Raw genomic sequence first — 12,694 nt, 5'->3', positions numbered from 1 at the left:
TCATAGTTTTGGACGATTCCGGCCCGGTTCGTGGACTATTACTCATTGTTTTGGCGTCCCGGAGTGATTTCCACCATTAACGAACCCAGGGTGCGTTTACGTGTCGGTCATCAACACTCAGTTTCGGCCAATTCTGGCCTGTTTCCTGGACTATCACTCACCATTTTGGGGTCCCTAAGCGATTTCCATGGTTGTCGAACCCCAGGGTGCACTTACGTGTCGGTGATCAACACTCACAGTTTTGGCAGACTCTGGCCTGTTTCATGGATTATTACTCACTGTTTGAGGGTCCCGTAGTGATTTCCATGATTAACGAACCCTGGGGTGAGTTTATATGTCGGTCATCAACACTCACAGTTTTGGCCGATTCTGGCCCGTTTCGTGGACTATTACTCACTGTTTTGGGGTCCCAGAGTGATTTCAACGATTAAGGAACCCCGGGGTGCGCTTACGTGTCTGTCATCAACACTCACAGTTTTGAGCGATTCTGGCCCGGTTCATGGACTATTACTCACTATTTTGGCGTCCCAGAGTGATTTGCAGCATTAACGAACCCCGGGGTGCGTTTACGTGTAGGTCATCAATACTCACGGTTTATATCGATTCTCACCCGTTTCGTGGAATATTACTCACCGTTTTGTGGTCCTAAAGCGATTTTCTTGGTTGTCGAACCCCTAGGTGTGCTTACGTGTTGGTCGTTGTCGGTGTCAAAATCGGCGGATCTCGGGTAGGGGGTCCCGAACTGTGCGTCTAGGCAGATGGTAACAGGAGACAAGGGACACGATGTTTTACCCAGGTTCGGGCCTTCTTGATGGAGGTAAAACCCTACGTCCTGCTTGATTGATATTGATATTGTGGATGTTTACAAGAGTGGATCTACCACGAGATCAAGGAGGCTAAACCCTAGAAGCTAGCCTATGGTATGATTGTAATGGTTGTTGTTGTTGTGTCCTACGGACTAGAGCCATCCGGTTTATATAGACACCGGAGAGGGCTAGGGTTACATAGAGTCGGTTACAATGGTAGGAGATCTACGTATCCGTATCGCCAAGCTTTCCTTCCACGCCATGGAAAGTCCCATCCGGACACGGGACGAAGTCTTCAATCTTGTATCTTCATAGTCTTGGAGTCCGGTCGAAGATGATAGTCCGGCCGATGATAGTTCGGCCGATGATGGTAGTCCGGCTATCCGGACACCCCCTAATCCGGGACTCCCTTAGTAGCCCCCGAACTAGGCTTCAATGACGATAAGTCCAGCATGTGTGTAGTCTTCGGCGTTGCAAGGCGGGTTCTCCTTCAAGTTCTACGTACCTGCCGAACAGTGTCCGGCTTCCTCATCAATGTTGCGCGTCTTGGCTTCCACGCCCAATAATGGCCTTCTTCCACGCGTCGTGCGAATGTGAAAAGCCAGGGTGTCTTTTATGTTTTACCCCCTAGTTGTGCGAATAATCTGCCTATAAGGGAGGCAAGAATCCAAATCCAAATCACCATCTTCCTCCCGCAAATACTCATCGGAGTGCTTTCGACCAAGAATCCATTCCATCATGGACCGTCAACGTGGCTCCTCTTCTCGCGCTCCCAGCCCTTTGCCAGGAGATTGGAGGAGATGCTCTGTTCCGCACAATGAGCTGGTGAAGCTCCAAGCGGGGGGATATCTCCCTCCGGCCTTCATGGTTCCGGTTCGAGCCGGGCTGGCCACCTACAAAGGTGGGAAGCAAGCGGAGGTTACCCCAAGTCCCAACAAAGGGGAGCGGGTATGCTTCGTCCCCTATCTGATAAGGGGGCTCGGATTTCCTGTACATCCATTCCTCCGCGGGCTCCTGGAGTTCTACGGGCTCCAGCTTCATCACCTCACGCCTGCCTCAATCCTGCATATTGCGGGTTACGTAGCTCTTTGCGAGCTATTCCTGGGCGTCGAGCCCCATTTCGCGCTGTGGAAGAGGTTGTTCTGCCTTGTACCCCGCTCTCACAAGGGGTCCATATATCAAGTGGGCGGCGCCGAAATATGGCGCATTGCCGGGACCGGATATCCATCCGGAACCCCTAAGAAGGCGTCCGAAGACTGGCCTTCGGAATGGTTTTATATAGAAGACGCTCCGCTGCCGGACCCTGTTCGGATCGGCCTCCCGGAGTTCAGCAATGCTCCTCTGAAGAAACGCCTTAGTTGGCGTCGGCGGAGCCCCCAACTGGAGGAAAACAAGAGCGTCCATTATTTGATGGGCCGAATAAGGTTACTGGCCCATTCCGGGTTGACCATGATTGGAGTCATGGCAACATGCATTATGCGGGGGGTGCAGCCACTACAATACAGGGGCCACCCCATGTGGGATTTCAACGGGGAGGACGATGCCACCCGTCATGGCCGCAAAGGGCCGGATTCGGTCGAAGACCTGGTGACGATCCTGTCCGGCCTGTATAAGGGGGAGAAGGAGGATTTCCTTCGGACGAACCCGTTAAATGGGTTCTCCATGAATAATCCCCGGCCTTGGGTAAGCGAACACTCTGCATGCCCGACCCATGCTTTTTGAAACTTAAGTTTCTTATATTGTGTTCTTCTGTCGACGCAGGAGCTGCGCCGGATCGTGGAGGACATGCTAAGTCCAGCTCCGCAACCCGAGGATCCAGAGAGATCCCGGGATCCGGCCTCTGAAGAGGATCCGGACATAAAGGTGGAGCTAATCGACGGGGTGTTCCACCAGCTCAGCATGGACAATGCTTTAGTCGCCATCATGGCCGACTATCCCGGACTATATCCGGCTTCCCAGGTGATTGCGACCGAAGTCCTGACACCGTCATTCCTTCCTTGCTTATTTCTGACCACCGTATATGATGGCGCTGTGCAGGAGGCGCCCCTAGGGCAAGAAGCCGAGCCTGCGGTGGCTGACCAACAAAGGCCGTTCCGGACCAGTAGGCGGAAGAGGAGCGCGGCGCGGACTGAAACGTCGCCGCAAAGGTGTAGCTCACAATTCATTATTTAGAGCAACGTTCCTAGGAAGCGTTTGAGTGCTCATGACTTTTGTAGGGAAAAAAGCGCCCGCCGGACTGCGGGCGTGGAGGTTGCCAATCCAACCTCTACCAGCCAGGCTCCAGCACCTGGTCTGGAGGGGGAGGCGAGCGCAAGGCGCGAGCCGGACGTTCCTCCGACGGAGGATGCCGACAGACTGTCCGCCACCAAGTCTGAGGTGGAGAGTGCCATGAATCACAGGCGCCGCCGGATAGTATTTCGTGACGCGTGCTTCTCCCCTGAGGCGTTGAATGCCTTTAACGCGGGGGACGCGCACCTTCGTGCTGCTCAAGATGGTTTTACCAGAGCCACGGAGCAGTATGTAAAAGACATACGGGTAAGAGAATTTAATAGTTATATATGCCAGTAGCCCCCGAGACTTAAAGTAGTTATATTAACTGATTTAAGGATCATATGAAATGTAGGATCTTACCGAGAAGAATACCCAACTGTCTCAGGAGCTGCAAGAGTGCAAGGCCCAACTTGAGGCCGCACTCTCTGGCCCAGGAGGAAACACAGGGACCTCTCCTGGTAACGCATTATTTTAGAAAGATAAGTAGCGTTTGGCCTTTGCGCAAGTCTAAAAAATGATGTTGCAGGTGCTGCCGGACAAGATCCGGACATGCAAGAACTTCTGCGCCAACTAAAGGCCGGCGAGAGGGTGCTGCATAAGGTGCAGCATGAAAGGAACAAGCTCCGGGATGCCCATGCCCAGCTTGGAGAAGAGCTGAAGGGTGTTCGGGCCGAGCTGTCGGGCTCCGTTAAGGAGAATCAGTGGCTTCGTCGCGGCATCTATAGTAAGTGCTTGAGCGAACTCCTTTGAAAAGAAGAGTTTGGCGAGGAAGTCAATTTGATAAAATATGTCTGCAGGTATGCTCATAGGTCGCCCTGCGGAGGAGATGCCCGTATCAACGGGTGATCAACTTCCCGAATTGTTGCAACTGATCGAACGAGTTCGGCAGGCAATGAGCGGCGTCATCCAGGCTTTATGGCCAGCCTTCTCCTTACCCGAGGGTCTTGGGGAGCTTGCGGAGAAGCTTCAGGGAGTGCGGCAGCGCTTCCATTTATGGAAGATTTCGGCCTGCCGCCAAGGTGCCAGGGAGGCCTGGGCCATGGTAAAGACGCGGTACAAGAAGGCGGATCCCAACCACATGGCCGAAGTCGGACCTGTGGGGCCCGATGGGAAGGAGATCCCTGTGAGTTTAGTATACGGCCAAGTAGAGTTGGCCGCTAAATTTTCCCAACAGGACTGTAAATTAGACAACCTATTAGACGGGATTGAGGAAGAATACAATCAGTCGATTTGACAATGTATTATAAAATGACATGTAAAATGCCTTCTAGCCGGATTGTAGATCGTTTGTCTTTGCCGGCCTTTTCGCTTCAACCTCGGGACCCTAGAGTCTGGAGTGTGTCCGAATACCTTCTCGGTTATGAAACAACCGGGGTATGCATGGAAACAACCGGGGTATGCATGAATACCTTCTCAGGACTGTAAGTTAGTGCTTTATCAGACAAGTGCCCAACTAGTTATGTTATATTACATGGGTAGTAAGAAACATCTTCTAGGGAGAATAGTTCCGTTAAGGGTTCCTTTCCTCTGGGGGTGGCATGCCCTAAAGTGCATGTCCGGACTGCAAAAAAAGCAGAAAAACATCTGGGGGCAGATAAATAAGTAGATAAAAAATCATCTTTTAAGTCACCGACCGAATATTCCCTTAAGAACGCTAGCTTTCGGCTTCACCTAGTCTGAGGTACACATCCGGCTGACCCGGCAGTAACAATCGCAGAGGTGCTCCCTTTACCTCCTAGCCGAACAATCGGGAACGTAGGGGTAAGCACAGGAGCCAGGCAACCCAGCTTGGCCAAAACTTAAGTCATATCGATGCATATAATGGTGAATAAAAGGTACATGTGGAGGCTTGACACATGTGCTGGGCATGAAGCCCTTATAATTAAGCTTCTGGTAAAGAAGCCCCCATGTATAATGAGTGCGGATAACACATCAGTTGCGCGCGAACATTGCGCAAGTAGGCCTTTTAAGGCTTTGATGAATAGGGTTGAGAAGAAAAAGATAAACAAAAGGCAGCTGAAGTAAAAAAAAATTGGACGGGGGGAAAGGGACGAACTCTTAGTCCGGCGCTAGGCATAGAATCTTCGGAGGCGGGCTGCGTTCGATGGGTTCGGCTCGAGTCGGTTATCCGATGCATTTCGTAGACGGTACGCTCCGCCGGTCAAGGCTTTATCGATGATGAAGGGGCCTTCCCATTTGGGCTTGAGCTTGTCCTTTTTCTTGTCCGACAGGCGTAGAACCAGTTCGCCAACTTGTAAGTCTTGGCCCGTACTTCTCTACTTTGGTATCTTCGAGCCTGCTGCTGATAGAATGCGGAACGAGCCTTGGCGACGTCGCGTTCTTCCTCCAATGCGTCCAAGCTGTCCTGCCGATCCAACTCGGCTTGTCTTTCTTTGTACATGCGCACTCGAGGTGAGTCATGAATGATGTCGCAGGGCAAAACTGCTTCTGCGCCGTATACCATAAAAATGGTGTGAATCCGGTAGTACGGTTAGGCGTTGTCCGCAGCCCCCAGAGTACGGAGTCGAGCTCCTCTACCCAGTGCGTGTCAGATTTCGTAAGGGACCACACTAGTCTGGGTTTGATGCCGCTCATTATTAGACCATTTGCTCGTTCCACTTGACCGTTGGTTTGAGGATGATAGACTGAAGCGTAATCGAGCTTGATGCCCATATTTTTGCACCACGATTTAATCTCATCGGCCGTGAAGTTCGTGCCATTATCGGTGATGATGCTGTGGGGGACACCATAACGGTGTACTACCCCGGATATAAAGTCTATCACTGGTCCGGACTCTGCCGTTTTAACTGGCTTGGCCTCTATCCATTTGGTGAATTTATCCACCATGACCAATAGGTACCTTTGCTTGTGGGTTCCCCCTTTAAGTGGTCCAACCATGTCAAGCCCCCAGACCGCGAACGGCCAGGTAATGGGTATAGTTTTGAGGGCAGTGGGTGGCATGTGGCTCTGATTAGCAAAGAGCTGACAACCGACGCATCTTTGGACTAAGTCCTGAGCATCTGCCCGGGCCGTCGGCCAATAAAATCCTGTACGGAACGCCTTTCCTACAAGGGCCCGGGCTGCAGCGTGGTGTCCGCCTAGTCCGGCGTGAATTTCAGCCAGAAGGTCTCGCCCTTCCTCTTCGGAGATACACCTTTGAAGGACTCCGGTTGTGCTTTTCTTATAGAGTTCTCCCTCATGGACCTTGTAGGCTTTAGATCGCCGGACTATGCAGCGGGCCTCACTATGGTCTTCGGGGAGTTCCTGCCTAAGCAAGTAGGCTAGGAACGGCTCTGTCCATGGGGCAATTATTGCCATTATGTCGTGAGCTGAGGGTGTTGTTTCGTCGGCTGGATCGCCGGTTATGTCAGATTGCTCTGCGGCTGCCTCCAGTTTGTTATTTCCGGACTCCTCTTCCCATAGTACGGATGGCTTGAACAGCCGTTCCAGGAAGATATTTGGAGGGACAGCGTCACGTTTTGCGCCGATGCGTGCCAATACGTCGGCCGCTTGGTTATTATCTCTGGCTACGTGGTGGAATTCAAGTCCTTCGAACCGAGCTGACATTTTAAGGACATCGTTGCGATAGGCTACCATTTTTGGATCCTTGGCGTCAAAGTCTCCATTTACTTGGGATATTGCGAGGTTTGAGTCCCCGTGCACCTCTAGGCATTGGATGCCCATGGAGATTGCCATCCGGAGGCCATGTAAGAGGGCCTCGTATTCGGCTGCGTTGTTGGAGTCCGTGTACATTATCTGAAGTACGTATTGGACTCTGTCCCCGGTTGGGGACATTAGTACGATGCCAGCCCCCAATCTGACCAACATTTTGGAGCCGTCGAAATGCATAATCCAATTGGAGTATGCGCCGTACTCTTTAGGGAGTTCGGCTTCAGTCCACTCAGCGACAAAGTCAGCCAAAACTTGCGACTTTATAGCTCGCCGGGGTTTGTAAGTTATATCGAATGGTAAGAGCTCAATGGCCCATTTTGCAATCCTGCCCGTTGCGTCGCGGTTATTTATAATGTCATTTAGGGGTACTTCGGAGGCCACTGTTATCGAACACTCTTGAAAGTAGTGTCGGAGCTTCCGGGATGCCATGAACACCGCATACGCTATCTTTTGATATTGCAGGTAACGGGACTTGCAGGGGGTTAAAACAGTGGATACGTAGTACACTGGTTTTTGAAGAGGGAATTTATGCCCTTCTGTCTCTCGTTCTACGACGAGCACCACACTTACTACTTGATGTGTTGCCGCGATGTATAACAACATAGGTTCGCCCAGGTTGGGTGCAGCCAGGACCGGATTCGTTGCCAATATGGCCTTTATTTCTTCGAGTCCGGCAGTGGCAGCATCCGTCCACTCGAAGTGTTCGGTGTGCCTGAGGAGGCGATAGAGGGGCAATGCCTTTTCTCCTAGGCGGGAGATAAAGCGGCTGAGAGCCGCCACGCATCCAGTCAATTTCTGGATCTGTTTGAGGTTTTTTGGAACATCCAGCTGTGATAGGGCTCGGATTTTGGCCGGATTTGCTTCAATTCCTCTACCGGATACAATGAAGCCCAAGAGCTTTCCAGCTGGTACGCCGAAAACGCATTTTTCCGGATTCAGCTTGATGTCATATGCTCGGAGGTTGTCGAATGTGACCCTCAAGTCGTCTACTAGAGTTTCAACATGTTTGGTTTTGACGACTACGTCGTCTACGTATGCCTCTACTGTTTTGCCGATCTGGGTAGCCAGACATGTCTGAATTATGCGCTGATATGTTGCGCCGGCGTTTTTAAGTCCGAAGGGCATCGTGTTGAAGCAGAATGGTCCATATGGAGTAATGAACGCCGTTGCGGCTTGATCCGCTTCTGCCATCTTGATTTGATGATAGCCGGAGTATGCGTCCAGGAAGCACAATGAATCGTGCCCTGCAGTGGCATTGATGATTTGGTCGATACGGGGGACGGGGAAGGGATCCTTTGGGCAGGCTTTATTTAGGTCTTTGAAATCGACACATAGGCGCCAGGATCTGTCCTTCTTTGGTACCATTACCAGGTTTGCTAGCCAATCCGGATGTTTGATGTATCTGATGAATCCGGCTTCCAATAGTTTGGCTAGTTCTTCTCCCATTGCCTGTCTTTTGGGTTCGGAAAATTGTCGAAGAGCCTGTTTGACTGGCTTGAACCCTTTTAGGATGTTTAGGCTATGCTCTGCCAACCTGCGAGGGATTCCTGGCATATCTGAAGGATGCCAGGCGAAAATGTCCCAATTTTCCCGAAGGAATTCTCGCAGCGCGGCGTCTACATCAGGGTTCAACTGTGCCCCGATGGAGGCCGTCTTTGTCGGGTCCGTTGGGTGGACCTGGAATTTTATAATTTCGTCCGCTCATTTAAAGGAGGTGGACTTGGATCTCTTATCGAGTATCACGTCGTCTCTGTGCACCGTAGCGCGCAGCGCGGTGAGTTCCTCTGCCGCTAGGGCTTCGGATAGTGCCTCCAGGGCTAATGCGGCTGTTTTGTTTTCGGCACGGAGTGCTATGTCCAGATCACTAACGAGAGTGATTATCCCGCCGGGCCCAGGCATTTTGAGCTTCATGTACCCGTAATGGGGTACGGCTTGGAAAATTGTGAACGCCTCTCGTCCTAATATAGTGTGGTATCCGCTGCTGAGCGGGGCCACTTGGAACGTGATTTCTTCGGACCTGTAATTGTCCGGTGAGCCGAACACCACATCGAGTGTGATTTTTCCGGTGCATCGTGCTTCCCGGCTAGGGATTATTCCTCTGAAGGTTGTGCTGCTTCGCTCAATGTGGCTCCAGTCTATTTCCATTTTCTGAAGAGTTTCCTCGTAAATGAGGTTCAATCCGCTGCCGCCATCCATGAGTACCTTGGTAAGTCGAAAGCCATCCACTATTGGACTGAGGACCAATGCGGCTGGTGCTCGGGCTGTTCAGAATTTAGGTTCGTCGCTGGCGTTGAAGGTGATGGCCGCGTCGCTCCAAGGATTTGTTGTTGCTACTTGGTAGACTTCGGCAAGGCTGTGGATTGTTCGTTTCCGCATATTGTTTGATGCGGAAGTCTCGATGACTGTTGATACCGTACGGTATTGTTGGTGTGGTTTCGCGGGGCTGGAAGCTCCTCGCCACTTTTGGCCACCTGCTGTAATATCCAACATGCACGAAGGCTATGTGTTGGGGTGGCGCCCTTGGTACTGTGAATTGTACAGGGTTTGCTGAGCCATCCCTCCAGTACGGTTCCGTTCCCTTTAAGGGGCTTCTGTTTTTTGGTTCTTGTACCTGGTGCCTGAGTGTAATGCACCCTTTTGTTGCGGACTAGGGCTATATTCGGGGCCGGATTATCCCAAAACCTATCTTCGGTTTTCCGGAAACTTTCTATGGCATAGTACTTTCGCACTATGGATGCCAAGTCGGTGAAACGTGTGATTTCACGATGGCTGACGGCGTTCAAGATTCCTCTGTTCATGCAATTGTTGCAAAAGATCGAGATTGCGTTTTGCTCTCGGCAGTCCTTTATCCGGTCCATGACCAGGAGGAATCTATCCCAGTAATGATGTACTGTTTCGGCTGGCTCTTGCCGGATTAGAGATAGATCGCATATATCTGGACAGGCGGGCCTAATTGAGTCCGGAACCCTGCCCATCTCGAGGCTCAAGGGCCGAGAAGTTTCCGAATTTGGAAGCTTGGAAAGTGGAACTTTGTCCAACGAGTCCGGTCCGATGCCTGACTTTATGTTCGGTGCTTGATCGGAATCCGCTCCTCCGCGGGAATCCGGCATGGAGGGTTCGGTAGCCCGGACACGACTAGTTTTCAATATGGGAGAAGGATCGTCGCGATGTTCCTCTACCACCGTGACGTGGTGGGTAACCCGGTGAGAGTTAATCTCTCTCAGATCGGTTTTAAGCCCGATCCGATTGTAGTCTGCAGCGACTCCCAGGGCGGCGATCCGATCCAAGAGTTCGTTTACAGACGAGAGCTCTGCTGGATCTAACTGCTCGGCGAATTCCGAGTTGACGTGAAGATTGCTCTCGATGACACGAGAGGTCATCCTTGAAGCGGTGGCCGGACAGGCAGTCATAAGAAAACCTCCTAGCCGGATAGTTTGGCCGGTGGCCAAGGCTCCATCGGCGAAGATGCCGTCCTTGAAGACGGGAAGAGGCATCCTTCCTATCGGTGACATCACAGAGGAACTCTCAATGAAAGCACCAATGTCGGTGTCAAAACTGGCGGATCTCGAGTAGGGGGTCCCGAACTGTGCGTCTATGCGGATGGTAACAGGAGACAAGGGACACGATGTTTTACCCAGGTTCGGGCCCTCTTGATGGAGGTAAAACCCTACGTCCTGCTTGATTGATATTGATATTGTGGATGTTTACAAGAGTGGATCTACCACGAGATCAAGGAGGCTAAACCCTAGAAGCTAGCCTATGGTATGATTGTAATGGTTGTTGTTGTTGTGTCCTACGGACTAGAGCCATCTGGTTTATATAGACACCGGAGAGGGCTAGGGTTACATAGAGTCGATTACAATGGTAGGAGATCTACGTATCCGTATCGCCAAGCTTGCCTTCCACGCCAAGGAAAGTCCCATCCGGACACGGGACGAAGTCTTCAATCTTGTATCTTCATAGTCTTGGAGTCCGGTCGATGATGATAGTCTGGCCGATGATAGTTCGGCCGATGATGGTAGTCCGGCTATCCGGACACCCCCTAATCCGGGACTCCCTCAGTCGTCAAGAGTCGCAGTTTGGGCCGATTCTGGCCCGTTTCTTGGACTATTACTCAATTTTGGGGTCCTAAAGTGGTTTCCATGATTGACGAACCCAGGGGGTACGTTTACGTGCCGGTCATCAACACTCACAGTTTTGGCCGATTCTGGTCCGTTTTGTGGACTATTAATCACTCTTTTGGGGTCCCAGAGTGATTTCCACGATTAACAAACCCCGTCATGCGCTTATGTGTCGGTCATCAACACTCACAGTGTTGGCCAATTCTAGCCCGGTTCGTGGACTATTACTCACTGTTTTGGCGTCCCGGAGTGATTTCCACCATTAACGAACCCCGGGGCGTGTTTACGTGTCGGTCATCAACACTCATAGTTTTGGCCGATTCTGGCCTGGTTCGTGGACTATTATTACTCACTGTTTTGGCGTCCCGGAGTGATTTCCACCATTAACGAACCCCGGGACGTGTTTACGTGTCGGTCATCAACACTCATAGTTTTGGCCGATTCTGGCCCGGTTCGTGGACTATTACTCACTGTTTTGGCGTCCCGACGTGATTTCCAACATTAACGAACCCGGGGGCGTGTTTACGTGTCGGTCATCAACACTCGAGGTTTTTGTCGATTCAGACCCGTTTCGTGGACTATTACTCAACATTTTGTGGTCCCAAAGACAATTTCCATCGTTCTCGAACCCCAAGGCATACTTACGTGTTGGTCATCAAGACTCGCAGTTTGCCCGATTCTGGCCCGTTTCTTGGACTATACTCATTTTTGGGGTCCAAAGTGATTCCCACGATTAACAAACCCGGTGTGCGTTTACGTGTCGGTCATCAACACTTACAGTTTTGGCCGATTCTGGCCTGTTTCGTGGTCTACTACTTTGTTTTGGGGTCCCAAAGTAATTTCCATGGATGTCATACCCCAAGGTGCGCTTACATGTTGGTCGTCAAGACTCGCAGCTTGTGTCGATTCTGGCCCGTTTCTTGGACTATTGCTCATTGTTTTGGGGTCCCGGAGTGATTTCCACGGTTGTCGAACCCCGGGCTCGTTTTCATGTCGGTCATCAACACTCGTGGTCTTTGTCAATTTTGACCCATTTCATGGACTATTACTCATCGTTTTGGGGTCCCGAAATGATTTCCATAGTTGTTGAACCCCAAGGTGCGCTTATGTGTCGGTCATCAACACTCACTGTTTTGGCAGATTCTGGCCCGTTTTGTGGACTATTAATCACTGTTTTGGGGTACCAGAGTGATTTCCACGATTAACGAACCCTGGGCTGCGCTTACGTGTCGATCATCAACACTCACAGTTTTGGCCGATTCTGGCCCGTTTCGTGGACTATTACTCACTGTTTTGGGGTCCCGGAGTGATTTCCACGATTAACGAACCGCGGGATGCGCTTACGTGTCGGTTATCAACACTCACAGTTTTGGCTGATTCTGGCCCGTTTCATGGACTATTACTCACAGTTTTGGGGTCGCAAAGCGATTTCCATGGTTGTCAAACCCCACGGTGCGCTTGCGTGTTGGTCATGAACAATCATAGTTTTGGCCGATTGTGGCCCGTTTCGTGGATTATTACTCACTGTTTTGGCATCCCGGAGTGATTTCCACCATTAACGAACCCCAGGGCATGTTTACGTGTCGGTAATCAACAATCGCGGTTTTTGTCGATTCTGACCTGTTCCGTGGACTATCACTCAACGTTTTGTGCTCCCAAAGCAATTTCCATGGTTGTCGAACCCCAAGGTGCACTTACGTGTCGGTCATCAGAACTCACAGTTTGGCCGATTCTGGCCCATTTCATGGACAATTAATCATTGTTTTGGGGTCCTGGAGTGATTTCCACGATTAAAGAACCCTGGGGTGCGCTTACGTGTTGGTC

The sequence above is a fragment of the Triticum aestivum genome, chromosome 4B (genome assembly GCF_018294505.1).
Source record: "Triticum aestivum cultivar Chinese Spring chromosome 4B, IWGSC CS RefSeq v2.1, whole genome shotgun sequence".
NCBI classification, from domain to species: Eukaryota; Viridiplantae; Streptophyta; class Magnoliopsida; order Poales; family Poaceae; genus Triticum; species Triticum aestivum.
The sequence above is the reverse complement of the archived record's forward strand: the minus strand, read 5'-3'. Positions refer to the sequence as shown.